At 38.0% G+C, this 19,723-nt stretch overlaps 1 pseudogene; it reads left to right on the top strand.

Moving 5' to 3' along the window:
- Window positions 1-8,622: 8,622 nt before the first annotated feature.
- LOC115834306 lies at window positions 8,623-14,016 on the top strand (annotated as a pseudogene).
- Window positions 14,017-19,723: the final 5,707 nt, after the last annotated feature.

Here is a 19,723-nt window from a genome sequence, read left to right as displayed (position 1 = left end):
CACATATTTCATAAACTAGTCTTTTCCATTTTATTTATTTATTTATTTTTTAAAGGATGGAGCCTTGTTTTGTAGCCCAGCCTGGATTGCAGTGGCGTGGCATGATCTCAGCTCACTGTGACCTCTACCTGCCGGGTTCAAGCAATTCTCCTGCCTCAGACTCCTGAGTACCTAGGACAACAGACATGTGCCACCATGCCTGGCTAATTTTTTGTATTTTTAGTAGAGACGGGGTTTCACCATGCTTTCCAGGCTAGTCTCGAACTCCTAACCTCATGATCCGCCAACATTGGCCTCCCAAAATGCTGGGGTTACAGGCTGGAGACACTGCGCCTGACCATATTAGTCTTTAGAGTTATTTAATGTGGAAGTTTAGTTGACAAGTGGCTGGTTCAAATTGTTAAATTAGAAATATTCAGTGTTAGAATTGTAGAGTGCCCTTGTGTTTCTCTTCCATATCATTTGGGCAACTAGCAAACAGTATACTGTCTTATCAACAGGTATGTCATCTATGCTCCAAGCAGCCACAGCAAGTATTCAGGGGAGTCATTTCCAGGAATTTCTAATACTCTGTTTGATATTGAAAGGAAAGTGGACCCATGCAAGGCTAAGGGAGAAGTGAAGAGAAAGCTTTGTTGCAGCCTTCACTGGGCAGGCAGCTTCAGAGGCTTTGAAACAAGTAGCCTAAGAGGATTCCTTAGAGAACCCATATTGAATTTGTGTGGTATGTCACTCAGAAAGAATCATGATGGGTATATTGATGTATCTTAAAATTAGTATTTTAGAAATAAAGATGGTAGTATATACAGTTATGTGAGTGTTCATATATTTGTCGGTGTATATATTTTTTCTTTTATTTTCTCGTTGTGGATTAAAAATAACAAATCAAAATTTATAATTATACAAGATTATTATGAAGTGGAAGAATCAAAGTCAGTATTAAATCCAAGGGGAATGGACAAATATCGTAAAACTCTCATCTGGCATTTTCAGGGAATCAAGTCTAATGTGTCCATGTCACTTCATACATGGGAAAACATCCGTTTGTCATAGAGCACACTGCGGAATATGCACAACTGCTCCAAGCCAGAGGCCTCACGCCCTGCCTGGCCTCCCAAGGCTGAGAGGATCGCTATCTCAGCGCACTAGTTGGGACACTGATTAAATTACACTTTTAGTATATGTAATCACTCTATAGCATAAGAAATCATTATTTTTTATTAAAATATTTTATTTATGTAAAAGACTATAATATAACACACAAGTATAGACAAAAATAGTAATGAACATTTGTGAACCTACTACCCATATTAAGAAAATAACATTTCCAATATCTTTGGGTTCCCCGTGCACTAATGACAGTTGTGCTTTTTCACTGCGTGAATTTTGTGTTTATCTTTATTTCCTCTCTTATTCTTTATAATTTTATCACACATGGCTATATTATTTACATGTTTCATGATTTGGCTTTAGGTAGTTTTGAACTTTTAAAAATAAAATCATACCAAGTATAGTTTTGTGGTACTTGATTTTTTTACACTGGTCTTTAAGTGTTCAGATAGATAAGTAAGTAGATAGATAGATATAGATAGATAGATGATAGATATAGATAGATAGATAGATAGATAGATAGATAGATAGATAGATAGATGATAGATAGATGATAGATAGATAGCGTTTATTCAAATGAAAGGAAGATTCAGGGTCTGTCAAGACAGAGAAAACATATAATAATGTGAATAGGGAAAGTTAATATAAAGAATGATTAATTATAACAGCATTTGAGCAAGGAAATATTGTCTAGTAGAATGTAAGAAGTCTAAATAATACGTGATGAGCACATATAAGGAATTGCCATTGTTTCCAGGGTGAAGTTGGAGTAGCCAATGAAGACTCCCCTCACCCTTGGCCTCACTGAATGTTAAGAAGTCGCTGTGCTGTTGCGCTTGAACAACTTGCTTTAAATCCACACTTCAGAGCTCCCCACAAACTTGCCTTCTGGGCCACTTGTAAAGCAGTTTACAAAGAAATGTCATGCCAGACAGGCTCCACTTCAAATGTGGCGAAGGGCAGTATCAGGAGAAGCTCGTGGCGGCTCAGTTCTCCTGGCCACCATGAACTTCAGGAAGTGGCTGCTATAGCAGCTGCCTCAACTACACAATCTGGGCATTGGTGTATCCCTGTATGCCCTCCGGGCCAGACACTGGAGGCGTCATTTCCAAAGCAGATTGGAAGCGCTTTTTTGGAATTTCTCTCCAATGTTTTCTACTCACAAAGATTGACATCTTAACACGTGGCAAAGAAAAAAATATTTAAAGAGTCCAGATCTATTTATGTAAACAATCAAGAGTCAGTTTGTAGTGGAAAACCCAAAGTTGGATAAATGGTGCATAATAATATATATTTGTTCATTTTCTGCTGTTGTACATTTGGAATGACTTTTGTATTTTGATTTTGTGAACATGTCTCCTAATGTAAATAGCCAATAGATTCTCTTTGCGGACAGTATCTTCCGATAACTGGAATGTCCGGGTTATAAAATTTATGGATCATCAATTCTATTGGGCAATGCCACAGCGCTTCAAAGTAATTTTATTTATTTATATTTCCACTGACAAGGTAATCATGTTATACAAAATAATAGAAGTATGGATGATTGTGGCAAGTTAAGGAAATACAAGGAACTCACCCTTACTAGAATCCAAGGCATTTGTGGGAAGAAAAATTCATACACTGAGCACCAAATACATCAAGTACGTTTTGTTTGACATCGAGAGGAGTGTAACTACTTTCTTGTAGTTTATCAAAATCCCATAATAAGGTTAAGCAGGTAGGAATATAGGCACATTTCCATTTCAGAAAGCATTCTGGCCTAGATAGAATAGAAGGATATCAACCCAGGAAGAGAACAGAACTAATATTTTGTGTGTGTTTGTGTGTGTGTGAGACAGGGTCTCACTCTGTCACCCAGGCTAGAGTCAGTGGCACAATCCCTGCTCAATGCAACCTCTACCTCCTGGGCTCGGGCAATCGTCCAGCCTAAGACTTAGCTGAGGTTACAGGCATGCACCCTCATGCCTGTCTAATTTTTGTATTTTTTGTGGAGATGGAGTTTCACCATGTTGCCTAGCCTGGTCTCGAACTTCTCAGCTTGACCGGTCAAGCCACCTCGGCCTCCCAAAGTGCTGGGATTACAGGCATGAGCCACCATGCCAGGCCCCAAAATCTTTTCTCATGACAACTGCTGTCACTTAGACTGTACTATCAGAAAAGATAAGACTACCCTCATCCTTTGGGTTTCAGCTTAGGTGTCATTTCTTTTAGGAAGAATTTTAGGATGACTGTCCCTTCCTTTGTATCAACTACTAGACCATGAGCTCCTTAAGGACTTAGTCTTGGTTTTTTTACACATTTCTTTAAATTTTACTTTAATTTTTGGGATACATGTGCAGAACTTGCAGGTTTGTTACAATTTTGGCTCCAATCTCTGCCAGTAAGGACAGTCCATAGCAGACACTTATTTTGTGAGTAATCAGAGTAGCTCACATAAGAGACCCTCTGAGACATTCTGTGCTTTGAAAAGAAGAGCTGCACTGCACACTAGGATTTCCACAATGCCTTTGTTATGGGGTTTGGCCGAGCATGCCCACAGGCTTTTTGTGATGTCATTGATAGAGGGTTGGACGGTATGGTAGATGTAGGACAGTGTGCATATTATTATTCAAAAAAGTGGACCAAAGCCTGCACAATACGTGAAAGCTTTGTCAACTTTCAATCAATTCTGCCAGCATGCAAGAAGCGTCTCCCCAAAATATTGTATGTAATTTGGTGGCTTAAGAAGATACTTTGGCAACATATTTAATGTCACTGAAAGGAAAACAGTTTTCAGAGACAGACTGCCTGGTTTCAAACCCTAGTTCTCCTACTTAATTAGAGTATGCCTATGGACAAATTATTAAAGTTTCCTGTTCTCACGTTTCTTAATCTTTAAATGAGTATAAAATATTATTTATCTTATGGGGTTGCTGTAACAATTAAGTAAGTTAGAACATGTGAAGCACTTAGAACAGTTTTTAGCACAGAATTGGTGATCAATAAATGTCTGATATTTTCACTTAAATGACAGAGTATTTTTTAGTTAGGTAAGGAAATACTGCCTTTTCTCTCTTACCTACCCTGCATGATAACACACTTGTAGTAAAATAGATAACTTTTTCAGCTTCTAGCACTAAAATTTGCAACTATTTTTTATTCTTTCATATGCATCTCATAAGTTGCTTATTGTTTATTTCTGTCTAATACAGGGCGGTCTACAAAATGTAGAATCAAATTTTTACTGAGAAGTGAGAATACCAGAAAGTCTTTCTTCTCTACACTGAGGTAGATAATATGCAACATTTTAAGAAGTGTTTGAATCAGTTTTCAAAGAACAACATTTGTGGAAAAGTCTGCATATATATATCTCTGATTACCTTTTCTTAAATTTATTGAATATATTTTTTGAAGCATAATGCTGATCAAATGACACTTCAGAAAACATACTAATTTGCAATGCCATGGACTGATTAAAACGACAGCCACTTCATCTTTTTCTAGGATATGCTGGCTTTTATGAATTTTATAATTTTTTAAATGTCTCAATATGTAAATGGCGACTTTTATATAGATTGCTACTTTTTCAACTTCTAGGAACGTTTGTTAATTTTAAGTTTACAGAAATGACCTAAATCCCCAAACATTAGATAATTTATGAATACAACTATGTATAAACATTGGTGATTTATTAAATCATGGTAAAAGACAACAAAATCTGTTAGTATGGCAACTGTGTTACAAATAACTTTCATGCACTATTAAAGATAATTATGGACATAATTATTGTGTAAATAACAGCCAGGTGCCATGGCTCATGCCTGTAATCCCAGCACTTTGGGAGGCTGAGATGGGCAGATCACCTGAGGTCAGGAGTTTGAGACCAGCCTGGCCAACTTGGTGAAACCTTATCTCTTCTGAAAATACCAAAATTAGCTGCTCACGGTGGCAGACACCTGTAATCCCAGCTACTCGGGAGGCTAAGGCAGGAAAATCACTTGAACCTGGGAGGCAGAGTTTGCAGTAAGCTGAGATCGTGTCATTGCACTCCAGCCTGGTTGACAGAGGGAGAGAGCATGTCAAAAAAAAGGTAATAATAATTATTATTGTGTAAATTAATTATATAATTTTAAAAATATGAATGCATAGCATTGTTATAGATAGTTATGTACATACATATGTAAAGTTTCAGTTTTAAAATTATTCAAAAAGGTGGATAAATAAAAAACAGATTTTATTTTCATATAAATCCATCATTAGGAAATAGTCATAAAATAGTAAAAATAAGAAAAACAGCTAATTGTATCAACCATTATATATACAATTTTGTGAAACACAATTAAGTTCCTTGTTATACTTTTTTAAACAAGAGAGTTACACAGCACAGATGTGTTGGTAATCCCAGTTGATGTTTTATCTTTGAACATATTCAGATAAATAACTGCTAGGCACTTAAGCAATTATAATTTTTAAATGGAGTGAGAAACAAAATTTTAAGGTTAGCATGTGGCCCGGTGCAGTGGCTCACGCTTGTAATCCCAGCACTTTGGGAGGCCAAGGTGGGCAGATTACCTGAGATCAGGAGTTTGAGACCAGCCTGAGCAACATGGTGAAACCCCATCTCTACTAAAACTACAAAAATTATTTGAGTGTAGTGGTGGGCGACTGTAATCCCAGCTACTTGGGAAGCTGAGGCAGGAGAATCGCTTGAACTCGAGAGGCAGAGGTTGCAGTGAGCTGAGACGGAGCCATTGAACTCCAGCCTTGGTGACAGAGCGAGATACCGTCTCAAACAAACAAAAACAAAAACAAAACAAAACAAAAATTAGCTTGTGATAATATTTAGTGAAATAATTGTTATACTTAAAATATTTCTTTGAGTACCCTGTTAAGTCAACTTTCTTGCATCTCATTCCAAACTTCTCTGTTGAGCTTTGAGCCCCCAAGTGTGGTTTTCAATACTTTATAAACCTAATCAGCCAATTTACCGGTTTCTATGCAATCTAATCCACCTCAGGAAGTGGGTGTGGTCTTTCGAGGGCCCATACACTTTCAAAGGATGCTTGTCCAGAGATTTCTCTCCCCTTCAGTGAGGACCCACTGGATTTGTGGCTGCTGGGCTTTGGAGCACCAGGAGTTACTTCTAATCTGGATGTCTACAGAGCTTCTAGACTGAGACCATTCATAGTAGCCTTGTGAGTATAAAATGTGCAGCAAAACCATCATGCTCACTTTTACTCTTAAAAATACTTTAAATTTATCTGGCAGCATGCTTGGGTCTTTTCTAAGCAAACAAATAACCGTCTTAGTGATTTTATAGGAAATCAATATAAAGTATCTTCAGTTTGTAAGATATGGTCTGTGTTCCCTTGCTATTTGATTCTTTTTATGTGACTGTTTTCTGTATTGTTAGATTTTTCTTAAGTGTGAAAAGATATATTTCCATAGTTTCATGCAATCATAGAACCCATAAAATATCTAAAATGTTCACTAGAATGTGGGCATGTAGTAGTGGTTATAATGTTCACCAAAGTGAATGTTAAAAATGTTGAATTACTTTGAAAATTCTTGTTGCAAAGGTCTTATTTGCTGTCTCTTCAAAATTTGCAGTTTGCAGACTAGATTTGAAAGCTGTTGAAAATAGATTTAATCGGCTGGGCATGATGGCTCATGTTTGCAGCCTAGCACTTTGAGAAGCCAAGGCAGGCAGATCGATTGAGGTCTAGAGTTAGACACCAGCCTGGCCAACACGGTGAAACCCGGTCTCTACTAAAATTACAAAAAAATTATCCTGGCATGGTGGTGGGCCCCTGTAATACCAGCTACCCGGGAGGCTGCAGCAGGAGAATTGCTTGAACCTGGGAGGTGGAGGTTGCAGTAAGCTGAGATCGTGCCACTGCCCTCCAGCCTGGGTGACAGAGTGAGACTGCATCTCAACAACAACAACAAAAAAAAAAAAAAAAAGAAAGAAAATAGATCAATAGATCTAACCAACTGGCAAGGGCTCCCAAGAAGCTGCAACTTCCAAGTCACTAAGGGGAGAGGTGAACTGGTGGCCACGCTTCCATTAACTGCATTTCTGGATTTTCTAGCGTAGAGTGGAAAACCTAATACATATCTTCATTTTTTTGTTATTTTAGAAGATAATTAATTGTTGATTAATTCTTGTTAATTATTATAGGTGAAACATTGGCTATTTCAGAATGTGAAAGTGTTCTCTCTAATCATCTGAATTGACTATGGGAAAAAACTTTCCTAATTAAAAATAATAGATATTATTTACATTTAATATATTGAAAGGAAGAGTTTTGATATTAAAATTAAAAGGACAAATTTAATGATTGATGATTTTAGGAGTTGACAGTCCACTCTGATTAATCAATCTTAGATAAAAGCTACTTTATTTATAACTGTCTGAGCAAACTTCATAGGTGAGTTTGGAGGCAGGGAGTATAGAATAATACCATAGATACTGAGTGTCTTTCATATATTATCATCATGGAATCATTGAGAGAGATAGAATGGCAGAGACAGGATGACATTCAGAATGTGCTTCTTCATTAATTAGCTTATATAAGTGACTCAGAAATCATCCCAGCTTTTACCTCCGCCCAGGCTTTAAGCTTGTCTAAGTAACTGGGAATGATTGTGGGCACAGCTTGTTTAACAAAAATGCCACCAGGACTGTTGTCTCATTTTCTCATTTGCATCACGGTTGTTCATATCCATAAGTTTCATACCCGTGAATTCAACTAATCTCAGATAAAAAATATTTACAGGGAGAATAAAGCAGCTGTACTGAACATGTACTTTTTTTTTTTTTTTTGAGACAGAGTCTCACTCTATTACCCATGCTGGAGTGCAGTGGTGCCATCTCGGCTCACTGCAACCTCCACCTCCTGGGTTCAAGCTATTCTCCTGCCTCAGCCTCCTGAATAGCTGGGACTACAGGCAGGTGCCACCACGTCCTGCTAATTGTTTGTATTTTTAGTACAAACGGGGTTTCGCCATGTTAGCCAGGATGGTCTCGATCTCCTGACCTCGTGATCCGCCCGCCTCGGCCTCCCAAAGTGCTGGGATTACAGGCATGAGTGACCGCGCCCTGCCAAACATGTACATATTTTTAATCTTCTTGCTGTTCCTAAACAGTATGGCATTACAAGTATTTATATAGCATTTACATTGTATTAGGCCTTCAAAGTAATCTAGACATAAAGTATTCAGGAGGATGGGTTTAGGTTACATACAAGTCCCACACCATTTACTAATAAGAGACTTGAACATCTTAGGATCTTGGTATCTCAGGGAGTCCTGGACTGAGTCTTCGATGACTATTGAGGGAAAATTTATAAATCCAGCATGTTTGTGTTTACTATGTCTCAGTTTGTACTGGAACTAACTTATTAGACATATTGGACAGAGCTCAAGTAGACAAGGAAAATTGTCCACCAGACTTTTTTTCCTTTTCATCGGGGCAAATAAAAATAAGAGAAAGAAATTCTCACTTTTTTTTTTTTAATTTTCAGAAACATGGATTAAGATGCCCTGCGAGTCTTCCAGAATGAGCTCATTTGTTGCATTTGCATGAAATACCTCATAGACCCGGTCACCATTGACTGTGGGCACAGCTTTTGCAGGCCCTGCCTCTGCCTCTGCCTCTGCTCAGAAGAAGGCAGAGAACCAATTCACTGCCCTTTGTGCAGAAAAATCTCAGAGAAGCCCAACTTCAACACCAGTGTGGCACTCAAAAAGCTGGCTTCCCTAGCCAGACAGACCAGACCTCAGAACATCAACAGCTCAGACAATATCGGTGTGCTCCATGAGGAGACTAAGGAGCTTCTGTGAGGCTGACAAGAGATTGCTCTGTGGGCCCTGCTCTGAGTCACCAGAGCACATGGCTCACAGCCACAGCCCAAAAGGATGGGCTGCTGAGGAATGCAGGGTACGTGATGCCTCTAAGGCAGTTTGAATTATGTAGAATCCCAAATAAGAACGATGAGGGCCTATGATAATGATGGTGATGAGAATGCAGATGGTGGAGGTGGTGATAATTCCATGTCAATCATGACACATAAATGTGTCCTTTCAATGTTGCTGACTAATTTGGCACTTTAATCATAGCTGTGTTGAGACTTCACTAAAGGAGGTTTCCTTAGAAACGTTGTTCAAACATATAGAATGGAGCTGTGGAGCAGGTGGCCAGCACCAAGAACACTGTTCAAAGTCAGATTATATAAAAGCCAGTTTTAGAAAATTGATGATATTATCTGAAGGGTCCTTTAAAACTCTCTATTATGTTTCTATCACTTTTCACATCCAAATTATTAGAACCAAATGTGTTTAATTTGGAAAAATCTGACCACTCCACTCTAACTTAATTTATGTTTCTTTCAATTACAGCCTTTTTTTTATTGATAAGGGGATGAAATCTACTATACTGTCTTCATTATTGCTAAGCTTCTTGCTTCTTTTGCAGGAGAAACTTAGAAAGGAAATGGACTATTTATGGAAAATCAATGAAGAGACACGAAACAATCTAAATCAGGAAACTAGCAAATTTCATTCGTTAGAGGTAAAAATGAAAATGTTTTCTTTGTTTTTATGCAAATAAACACAATGTTAGCTTATCATTTTTAGCTAAATTCAAACTACCAGTTGAAAGATAGTGATTTCATCCCAAGAAAATGTAGTGATTTCAATTGATATAATAGGAGTTGCAAACAGAGAAGCCCACACAAGCTACCAAATTAATTCTAGTATATTGGATAAACGGCATTATGTGTATTCTAGTTCAAATTTGAAGGTTGGTATAAACCTTTTCAGACACTGCAGATGAGACAACATTTCACTAAGATTGGGTGTGAGGAAGGTGAAAGAAAGAGAATAGTATATAGAGTAAAAATATGGTAAAAGTAAAAAAAATACTGCATAATACGGTGTATGGCTAAATGTTTTTTAACATGTAGGCGAATCAGACACGGAAAAATCCTAAAAGAGAGATTAATAGAGGAAATAATTGACTCAGTAATACTGTGAAGAAGTGTCACAGTGACAGAAACCAGGAGTCTTTATATAGGTTAGATTTAAAAAGGGAGAGAGAATAGGAACATTGAAAAAGATGGACAGAAAAAGATAGCAAATGTTCAAGACTCCTTGCAAGAGTGAGGCAGAAAGTTTATAAGTTGCTTGATTACACCTAGCATATAATTATTTGAAGTTTTCTATTGAGAGTGAGAACATGTAATCCTTTAACCAAACGTCTCTGCAGCTATATGTCATTAAGGAAGAGGATAATCAGTATTCATTATCAAAGGATGCATATATTTCTCGAAGAGGAGGAGCAACTGCATCTGCGGGCACTGGAAAGAGAAGCAAAAGAGCTTTCCAACAACTACAAGACAGTCAAGTGAGAATGACCCAACATTTAGAAGGGAAAGACATGTACAGAGAGCTGTGGGAGACATGCCGCATGCCTGACGGGGAGCTGCTCCAGGTTTGGAGGGAGGGTCCATCCTCAGAGACAGGAAGCCTTTGCTGGACAGTGCTGCCAGGACATGCAAATATCACCTGCATATGTCACTGCTCTAAGCTAAGTGACACATGCTGTCTGACTTCCACCATTACGTTTCTCCATTCACTTATTACTGCATACTTTGGTAATCTTTGGGAAATTTTTGCCATTTTAGCTGATAGCATATAATAAAGTTCTCTTCAATATAATTTGGAGTACTATCCACACAGAGAGATCATCCAAAATCATTAGAACTCTAGGCCAGGGGAAGGTTAGTAATACTCCATTTACATGCCCTAGTTCCTCCTCACTCTGATCTCCCAGAGAGCAGTGATTTGCTGAAGACATTGAGGGGTTTCCACTTGCCTGGGCAAGATTTCTCAAAGCTGCTCATCAATGTCCATGTACTCTGTTTCTCATATGGTTCTCTGTTTTGTTTTAATAGTTGTCATGTGTGGTCAGAGCTTTCCTTGGAAATAAGATTAGGAAATTAATGACACTGGAAACCTAGATATCTTTGCTTTACTCCACCATCTCTTGCTGAGCTCCTTTCTTCTTAATGCCCACTGATGAAGCTTTTTATTGTTTAGTTGAGGTTCTGTTATTAATGTAGGATTGAATGATTCCTTAGCAGGAAAAAAAAGATACACATTATTAAAACACTAAAACAGAAAGAAACAAGAGTATGAGAAAAGATGCAGAAGGAAAAATCTCTCATAATTTACATTACCTTTTTTTTTTTGCAGGATGTGGGAAATGTATCAGCAAGGTGAGTTTACACTAAAAACAATGCTATTTCTGAAAAATTTGTTCTCTTGTGAATGAAGGGAATGTATACATTTTGAGTACTAACATCGTTGTCAGGGGCTGTTTCCAATTTTGTTTCAAAAGAAGGCCTGAGGTCTTCTTCTCTTTGGTCTGGAAAGTTTTCATCTTAAAATTTGTATGAATTAAAATATACATAAAAACAATTTGCCATTCGGAAGTTTGTTCTCCCGATCCATCCATCCTGACCAGCCATACCACACAGATCTTAATACAAAATTACTCTGAGGAATCATAGAGACATCTTCTACTCTAGAGGGGTCAGAGGTTAAAAAAAAAAAAAGACAGAGGGAGGAGAGAGATTCCCTAAGGATGGGCTGAGGAGGGATGTTTTGGTCCTAAAAGCATCAATGACCCGGGCCTGCTCCATCACCGTACACCCAGTTCAAGGAAAGACCTCAGGAAAATGGTTGCCTCAGGACCCTCAGCAGCAGGGTTCTCAGGCTGGAATTAGACTCCTTTGATTTGCACAAAAGATTAAAGCCTTTTGTCTCAATGAATATTCTCTGTTAGACACTGACTAGCGTTAGTGACAGCTGCAGCCTGAGGTCCCAAAGGTTTTTGTCTGAGTTTTCTGCTCTCTGAAATATTCCCAAGATTTCTGCCTACCCTCAGGGGGTGTGATGGGCAGAGGGAGGCAATGACTTTTAATGACTTTAGAAGTTGTATAATGTCTGAGGATAACATATCTGGCGAAATTGGGTGTTTATGGAAGTAAAATTTAGAAAAAGTAACATCCTTATGGCCCCTAGAGTGTGGAATAAAATGTACAACCAGTTAACCAAAACGGGCAGAATTCTGAGGAAACATCTTATGTGAAAATGTGATATCTTTGTATGACTGTATGATTAACTCTGGGCCTGGAACTATAGCTGAGGCCATTTTTTTTTGCAGGACTGATTTGGCACAGATGCAAAAGCCCCAGCCAGTGAACCCAGAGCTCACTTCATGGCACATTACTGGAGTCCTAGATATGCTCAACAACTTCAGAGGTAAGAGCCAGCTGCTTGGCAGTCTAGCCTCAAATTATTTCCTTATTGGGTCCCTTGGTTGAGGCTTTTCCCATTTAAGTTTTATTAGTTTTGTCATGTAGGTAATACATACTTTTCCAAAACATGTGCATCTTCTCTACCTGCATAGTAATATTACAATGATCAAAACTCAATTTCCTGACTCACAGTTTGATGAAAATGTAAAGAAAGATACACACTTTATCTGCAGAATAAGAGGACAAAGAATATTCAGATCATGTAGTTATGAAGACACTAGTTCTCATGGTGGCATCAGTATTTCGTATTTATTCAATTTAATTCAATTTTGAAGGCTTAGATTTGGCATACTGGTTTTAATTGTTTCTATTCTATGTGCATTTACATGCATTCTACAAGTAACCTTTATTATGTACAAAATCAGAACATTTTGATCAACAAAGAAAATGACTAAAATATCCATAATCAGGACAATTCTAATGCCATCAGATACATCTCGTAACAAGTGAAAGGTGAGGGATCTGTGAACGTGGCTGAACCATGTTAGGCCCATTCTAGAGAGCAGGTCTAAGTAGCAGAGGGCAGGAACCCAGAGTAGATTGAATCAGGAGCTAAACAGATAATGTAAAGCCAGAGTATTCTTTTCAGAAACTTATAAATTTTACTTGTGTCAATTTCTACCAAATTTTTTATGTTTGAGACTATAACAGGCATTACTTAACATTCCAATAAATTCTCACATCGCAGCAAATTGATGTCTACCTCTTGATGATCTTAAAGACAAATAATACAAGAAGACTTTTCTACTGAAGAAAAAAAAAACATTTTAGATATGTCCTGAAAGAAACTAGGCAGAGATAGACATTAAATCATTACTTCGCCCAGTGATATGGTCACATTTTTTCTCTGTTTTTTAAGGAATAATACATAATTGTATGTGCCGTAGAGGTGTAATAACATTTCATCTTCATGGATGCATGGGGCTAAACTCTCTTGCCTTCCTTCTTTCTGTATTTTCTTGGAAGAAGAGCAAATGAAGTGAATAATTGGGCCACAGAGCCTCTGTCTCACATAGAACTCACTAATATAATATTTTTTCCTTGACAGTGGATAATGCTCTGAGCACAGAAATGATTCCTTGCTATATAAGCCTTTCTGAGGATGTGAGATATGTGATATTTGGAGATGACCATCTCAGTGCTCCCATGGATCCCCAGAGAGTGGAGAGCTTTGCTGTGTGGGGAGCGCAAGCATTCACCTCCTGCAGGCATTTCTGGGAGGTGGATGTGACTCTCTCCTCCAGCTGGATTCTGGGAGTCTGTAGAGATTTCAGGACTGCAGATGCCAATATCGTTATTGATTCTGATGAAACATTTTTTTAAATTTCCTCAAAAAGGAGCAACCACTGTAGTTTCTCCACCAACTCTCCACCTTTAATTCAGTATGTGCAAAGGCCTCTGGGTCGGGTTGGGGTGTTTCTGGATTATGATAATGGATCTGAGATTTTTTGATGTTTCTAAAGGTTCTCTGATCTATGATTTTCCTCCTTCCTCCTTGTCTTCCCCTCTGAGGCCTTTCTTTTGCTTTGGTTGTACATGAAAAGTTGGTTTCATGATGATTTATTGTGACCTCCCATATATGAGGCAAATAGTGTCCTAAGACCCTACGTGTGAGAGCCTGTGAGCTCATTGTAACTTCATGGAATGTAATTACTTTATGGTTATAAATGGGATAACCACCTTGAATGTGTACATTTGTTAATTAAGTTATTTTAATTAATAAATTATTGTGGAATCTTTACTAGAACATCAATAGTTTTTTTTTGTACTAGTTTTGTTGAGATTCATTCACTTACCATGCAAGTCATGTTCTAATGTATTTAATTCAGATATTGTTAGTATATCACACTTGTGCAGGCATCAGAGCTCTCTACTGCCTGTGCACTTTTAACACTTCCAGAAGAATCCCCATACACATTAACACTTATTCTCCATTCACCCTCCCCCATTCCCTGACACCACTTAATCTACTTTTTATGTTTTTGCATTCAGGTAAATAAAATCAAGAGTATGTTTTCAGTTTGTACACACTGTAAATCACTTGTCTTAGTTGTATATTTGAACCAGCCTGGGGTAGAATAATGAAGTGGTGGATATCTTATCTTACAAAGAATAAAAAGCGTGCTTATTTTCTTTTTAAGTCTGAGCAAGTTAAGTTGACCTCACAGACTTTATTGTTTCTCAACATCCTAGTTATTAATCACATTTCAACTCACACAACAGTTTTTCAGTGCCGGGTTGCTCTGCTATTACATCTTCTATGAATATATCATATCAGATTTTAATATTCAGAAAACTCTTATACTTATTACTACCAGATTGAAAATTCCAAGGGGGCAATGGCAGTATTTGTCTTCTTTGCTAATATGTTACAATTATTCAATGCAATTTTTAGAATAGATCACACAGTAAATAAGATGAGTAAATGGATAAGTAGAGGAGTTAATATGTATAAATATTATTCTAACATTAAGAAACTTTTCCAAAATATAAGTAACAAAATAGGATAGAACATACTAATGAATATCTATCAAAAGATAAGAAATAAATTGATTTTCAGATTCACATCCAAGATAACACTATTATGTTAGGGTTTCAAATAATTGCAGCATAATTTTTACAGGGTTGATTTCAATTGCCTTAGGTTTTTTAATAGAAACAATCGAAAGAGGAAGCTTCCTATATAAGATGATGGGGAACAGGAACAGGACTTAGAATACTGGAGGCGTCCTTATTTAAACTGACATATAAATTTAATTACTTACTAAGCATAAAGTGGTATAAACCTTCTTATGCAGTAGAAAGAACAAACTTTGTTTACATTTTAAATAAGAATCCAGATGATAGAGAATGGAAAATTCCATAAAGGAATGTAATAGCTACGTTTCCTAGCGCACCGGCTTATGTGCTCTAACAAAGACCACGAATTTGAAATGATTCAGAAGGTGCATTTCTCTCACATGTTTGTACCAATATAGGAGTTGGTCAAGAAGAAGACTGGCATCTTCAACAAGTGAATTTTACCTCTTTGTGCAGGAAACTTCCATTTATTACCATGTCCCATGCAGCAGGAAAGCCAGAAGAAAAGTAGGAGGGACAAGAGTATTTGGCTTTAAGGAAATCACCTGGCGTTTCTCACAATGCTTTCATTCCTGTCCTATAGGTTCAAAATTAGGCAGATGGGACACTAAGTGGTAATGTATCTGGGAATGCTGTTTACACTCTAAACCATATTTATTCTTATCATTTGATTCAGAAAACAAATTAAATGATTGGCACAACTGAAAATAACCCAAGAGATTTGTTCAATGAAACAAGGCTGAACCTCAACCAAATAGATAAGCTGCTGCCTAAGGTTAGCACCAGTTGTTAGTGATTCAAGAGTGAGTAAACCCTGCTTTTTACCACTGTCGAGGTGTCCAGTGCCGTTCTTTTTAGAGCCTGGCTAGTTGAGGGTTATGTGGCAAGAAACATCTTATTTATATTTTAGTCCCCTAAATGAACGATTTTGATAGGAATGATTCTCCAAATTTCAAAGATACTTATCAGAAAGATTCTCTTATTCCTTCACTCTATATCACGTAGACTATAATAAACTGTCCCTCTTCTCCTCCACATATTTCATGCAGAACATTAGGAGTTAGCAGAGAGAAAGCTTATCACCAGCTTCTTTTGGACTCGCTGCCTTTTTCCAAGGATCTGAGATGATAAAATTATTCACCTCAGGGCTCCAACCCAGCACTCCTTTTTGATTTTCACCTAGGTTTTGTGAGCTTTTCTGTTGATGCTAAAACTCTATGCAAAGCCTCATAATTTAATTACATTATTTGTTGCTAGATTTCAAGGAAATATTTATTCCTGACATTCTTCTAATTTAGCTCACATTCACTTTGGCAGGAAGACAGAATTAGCTACTTTATGATCACTTAGTATTTGACTCTGATTTTGGAAGATGAAAAAGTTTTTGTGTCTATTTACCATATTTTCTTAGCCATTTAACCAAGATAATCTTATTCTGTTGATTCTCCTAGAGATACTTAATTTATTTATTCTCTTCACCTGTCAGAATTTATGTTAGAATATCACCAAGACTTACTTACAATCGAAATAAGTCTAAGAGGGACCACCAACAACATTGTCAATCATTAATACAGAAATCTTGAACTTCCTGAGATTTTTATCCTGAAAGAAGTTATTTATCAATAGCCTGGTTACAGTTTTTTTAATACAAGAATTTTCACTCTTCGATAGTACAAAAAGTAAAAATTGATAAAGAGAATAACTTGGAAAAAATTAATCTAACAAAAGTGAGACACATTCTTGACTAGCACTTTATTTCTGTACTAAATTTAGGAGACATGTAAATGGCAGGTTTCCTAAGTGAAATAAGACAGACACACAGACAAAAATACTTCATGGTCCCACTCATATTTGAAATCGATTTTTAAAAGTTCAATACATTAAAAACGGTGGTTACATTCGTGGGAAGAAAATAAGTAAATGAAGGGTAACAGTGGTAAAGGTGCAGTAATGTAGAATAAATGAATCTGATGTACAACCTGTAGGCATATTAGATAATCTCGTATTGTTTTTGGGAAATATTCTGAGAGACAAGATTTTTGGAGTTCTTATAAAAAAGAAGCACAGCTAAGTGATATGATCGATTTGTTAATTTTCTTCATTATAGTGATCATTTCCTTATGCACATGTATCTCGAAACGACATATTCTGCACCTTGAAAATATAAAATAAAACAAATTAAAACATAAAGATAATTTTGTTCTTGCATCTAAGCTGAAAATAAGTGAAGACTGGGTCAGTAATAACAAGCTTTGCTGAATTAAGAGAATTCTAATAAAATGTTTTTAGTTGGGAAGGTATCTGTATTAAATAAAATTGATCTAAAGCTGGTTACAGGGGCCATACTTATAATCCCAGTGCTTTGGGAGGACAAGGCAGAAAAATCACTGGAGGCCAGGAGTTTGAGATAAGCCTGGCAACATAGTAAGACCTTATCTCTACCAAAAAATAAACAGAAAATTAGCCTTGAGTGGTGATGCGCACCTGTTGTCCCAGCTTCTCAGGAGGCTGAGTTGGGAGGATTGCTTGAGTCCAGGAGTATAAAACTGCTGTGAGTTCTGATTGTGCCATTGCACTCCAGCCTGAGTGACAGAGTGAGAACTTGTCTCAAAAACAGCAACTAATTATTTTTGGTAGGCATTTTACCTGAAAGGTATAATTCTTTCTTCTACAATTAAATCCGCATATGTCTAGGCCAGCTATATCAGGTAGAGCTTGTCCTCTAGTGCTTATATCTATAAAACAAGTAAAGACAATTATAAGGAGGCTCTAAGCAAAACAATTTTTTCTCATTCTGGACTTTGAGGTCTTAATTCTTTAGACTAATTTTCTGTCTCAATAGTGGATATCACCCTGAAACTTAATTTGTCCAAACACCTCACATAACCTGAGATTTTACAAAACATATAGTTCATAGATCAATACGTTCTTATGCCTTAAAAGTCTCCAGGCATTGAAGGATACTACCATGTGGAAACTAGGCCTTCTACTGCATTACTGAAGGAGCACATTTGAGACTCACAGCACTGGTTGCAGGAGTCTGTTAACAGGTCTGGACAATGAGTAATGTCAGTCTAGATAATTCTGAGGAAGGCTTTCTGCCTTGTTATAAGGAGGATAATCACTGGAGACTCTAGACGAGTTCCCGGTCATCATTCCAGCATTTAGTTGCTGTTTTTGTAATCCCAGCACTTTGGGAGGCCTAGGCAGCTGGATCACTTGAGGTCAAGAGTTCAAGACTGGCCTGTTCAACATGGTAAAACTTTGTCTCTACTTAAAATACAAAATTAGCAGGGGGCGGGGGAATATGCATTAGAAGGGAAGGAGAACATACGTAACATGCCATTGGAAGGTGAAATTCCTAATATTGAGAACATTGTTGAGAACTATGTTTAATTCTCAGTATAGAAAGATGTACCCTTTGAATGACATTAAAAATTCACTAGAAGAGTGAAGAATAATAGTTAAAATGTCACATAAGTAACAACAGTCTCAAAACAAAGTGTTCTAAAAGGTTAAAGTACGTATATGAGGTAGAGGAGAGAATAAATAATAGTTAATTAATTAGACTTTATTATGTGAAAAGACTTTTCTAAAATTCTTCCATAATAATTGAAGATATAAATGACAATAATTAAAGTATACAAAAAATAAAAGCATTAAAATAGTGAAACATTTAAAAAAGGGTAAAGTTGAAAATTATTTAATTTTTAATCTCAAAAATCAGAAAGTGATTTTATCAATGTCCTAAAAACTTAAAATAAAAACAAACAATAATGTAAAAGAAGCCAGGTTTCCGCCGGGCTGGGGGCGGAGCTAGGGCTTCCCTGGGGACACAGAAGCAAGAAGCAGGGACCTTGGGCCCACCAGGCTTTCCCGGACAGAGCCTCCGCCCCCTGCCCACGCCTCGGCCACCGTGTGGTGCTGCTGGCTTGGACTGGGCCGCAGGGTGGCGGGGCGCGCTGCATGACCCCGCCACCGCTGTCCCACTCCTAGGAACACAGGTCTAGGAGGACCGCGCTGACTACAAAGAGTTCCAGGACTTCTCCAGTCTGCCCGACACCCGCAGCATCGCCTGGGACGACTCTTTCTACCTTTCCAGGACCAGGAGGAGCACGGCGTCCAGGGCGTGGAGAGCGTCCTGGAGGAGGGCGTCCTGGAGCAGTGGGGCTGCTGCAGACTCTGGTGCGCGGGGCTGAGCGTTGAGAAGGCGCAGGAGACTGACCACAATGGCTAGACTGGCCTTAATGTCTCCTGCTACCACGGCTTTGTGGATATACCGTGGTGGCCTTAGCTGAGTGCCCCCAAATTGACGTCAACTGGCAGGACAGGGAAGGGAACACAACCCTATCATAGCTGCACAGGCAGGAGCTGCCCCTGGCCCCATGGGCACAGTTGCCTTAGATACTGGCTCTCAGCCTTGCACTTCCTGCCTCAGCATCACCTGGGCTGGTTCATTTGAGCTTTAACACAGATCTGGTGGAAACACAGACTGCCAGGCCCTGCCCCTGGAGTCTTTCTTTGAATAGGCCTGGGTGGGGCCCAAGAATGAGCAGAAGAACAGGTTTCCTGGTGAGGCTGATGCCGCTGGCCCAGGGATCCCACGTTGAAGACAGAGGGCTTTGAGGTTTTCATGGCTGATGATGGCCAGGAACCTTCTCAGTAGG

The sequence above is a fragment of the Nomascus leucogenys genome, unplaced genomic scaffold (assembly GCF_006542625.1).
Source record: "Nomascus leucogenys isolate Asia unplaced genomic scaffold, Asia_NLE_v1 001420F_37673_qpd_obj, whole genome shotgun sequence".
Classification (NCBI taxonomy): Eukaryota; Metazoa; Chordata; class Mammalia; order Primates; family Hylobatidae; genus Nomascus; species Nomascus leucogenys.
The sequence above is the reverse complement of the archived record's forward strand: the minus strand, read 5'-3'. Positions and strand labels throughout refer to the sequence as shown.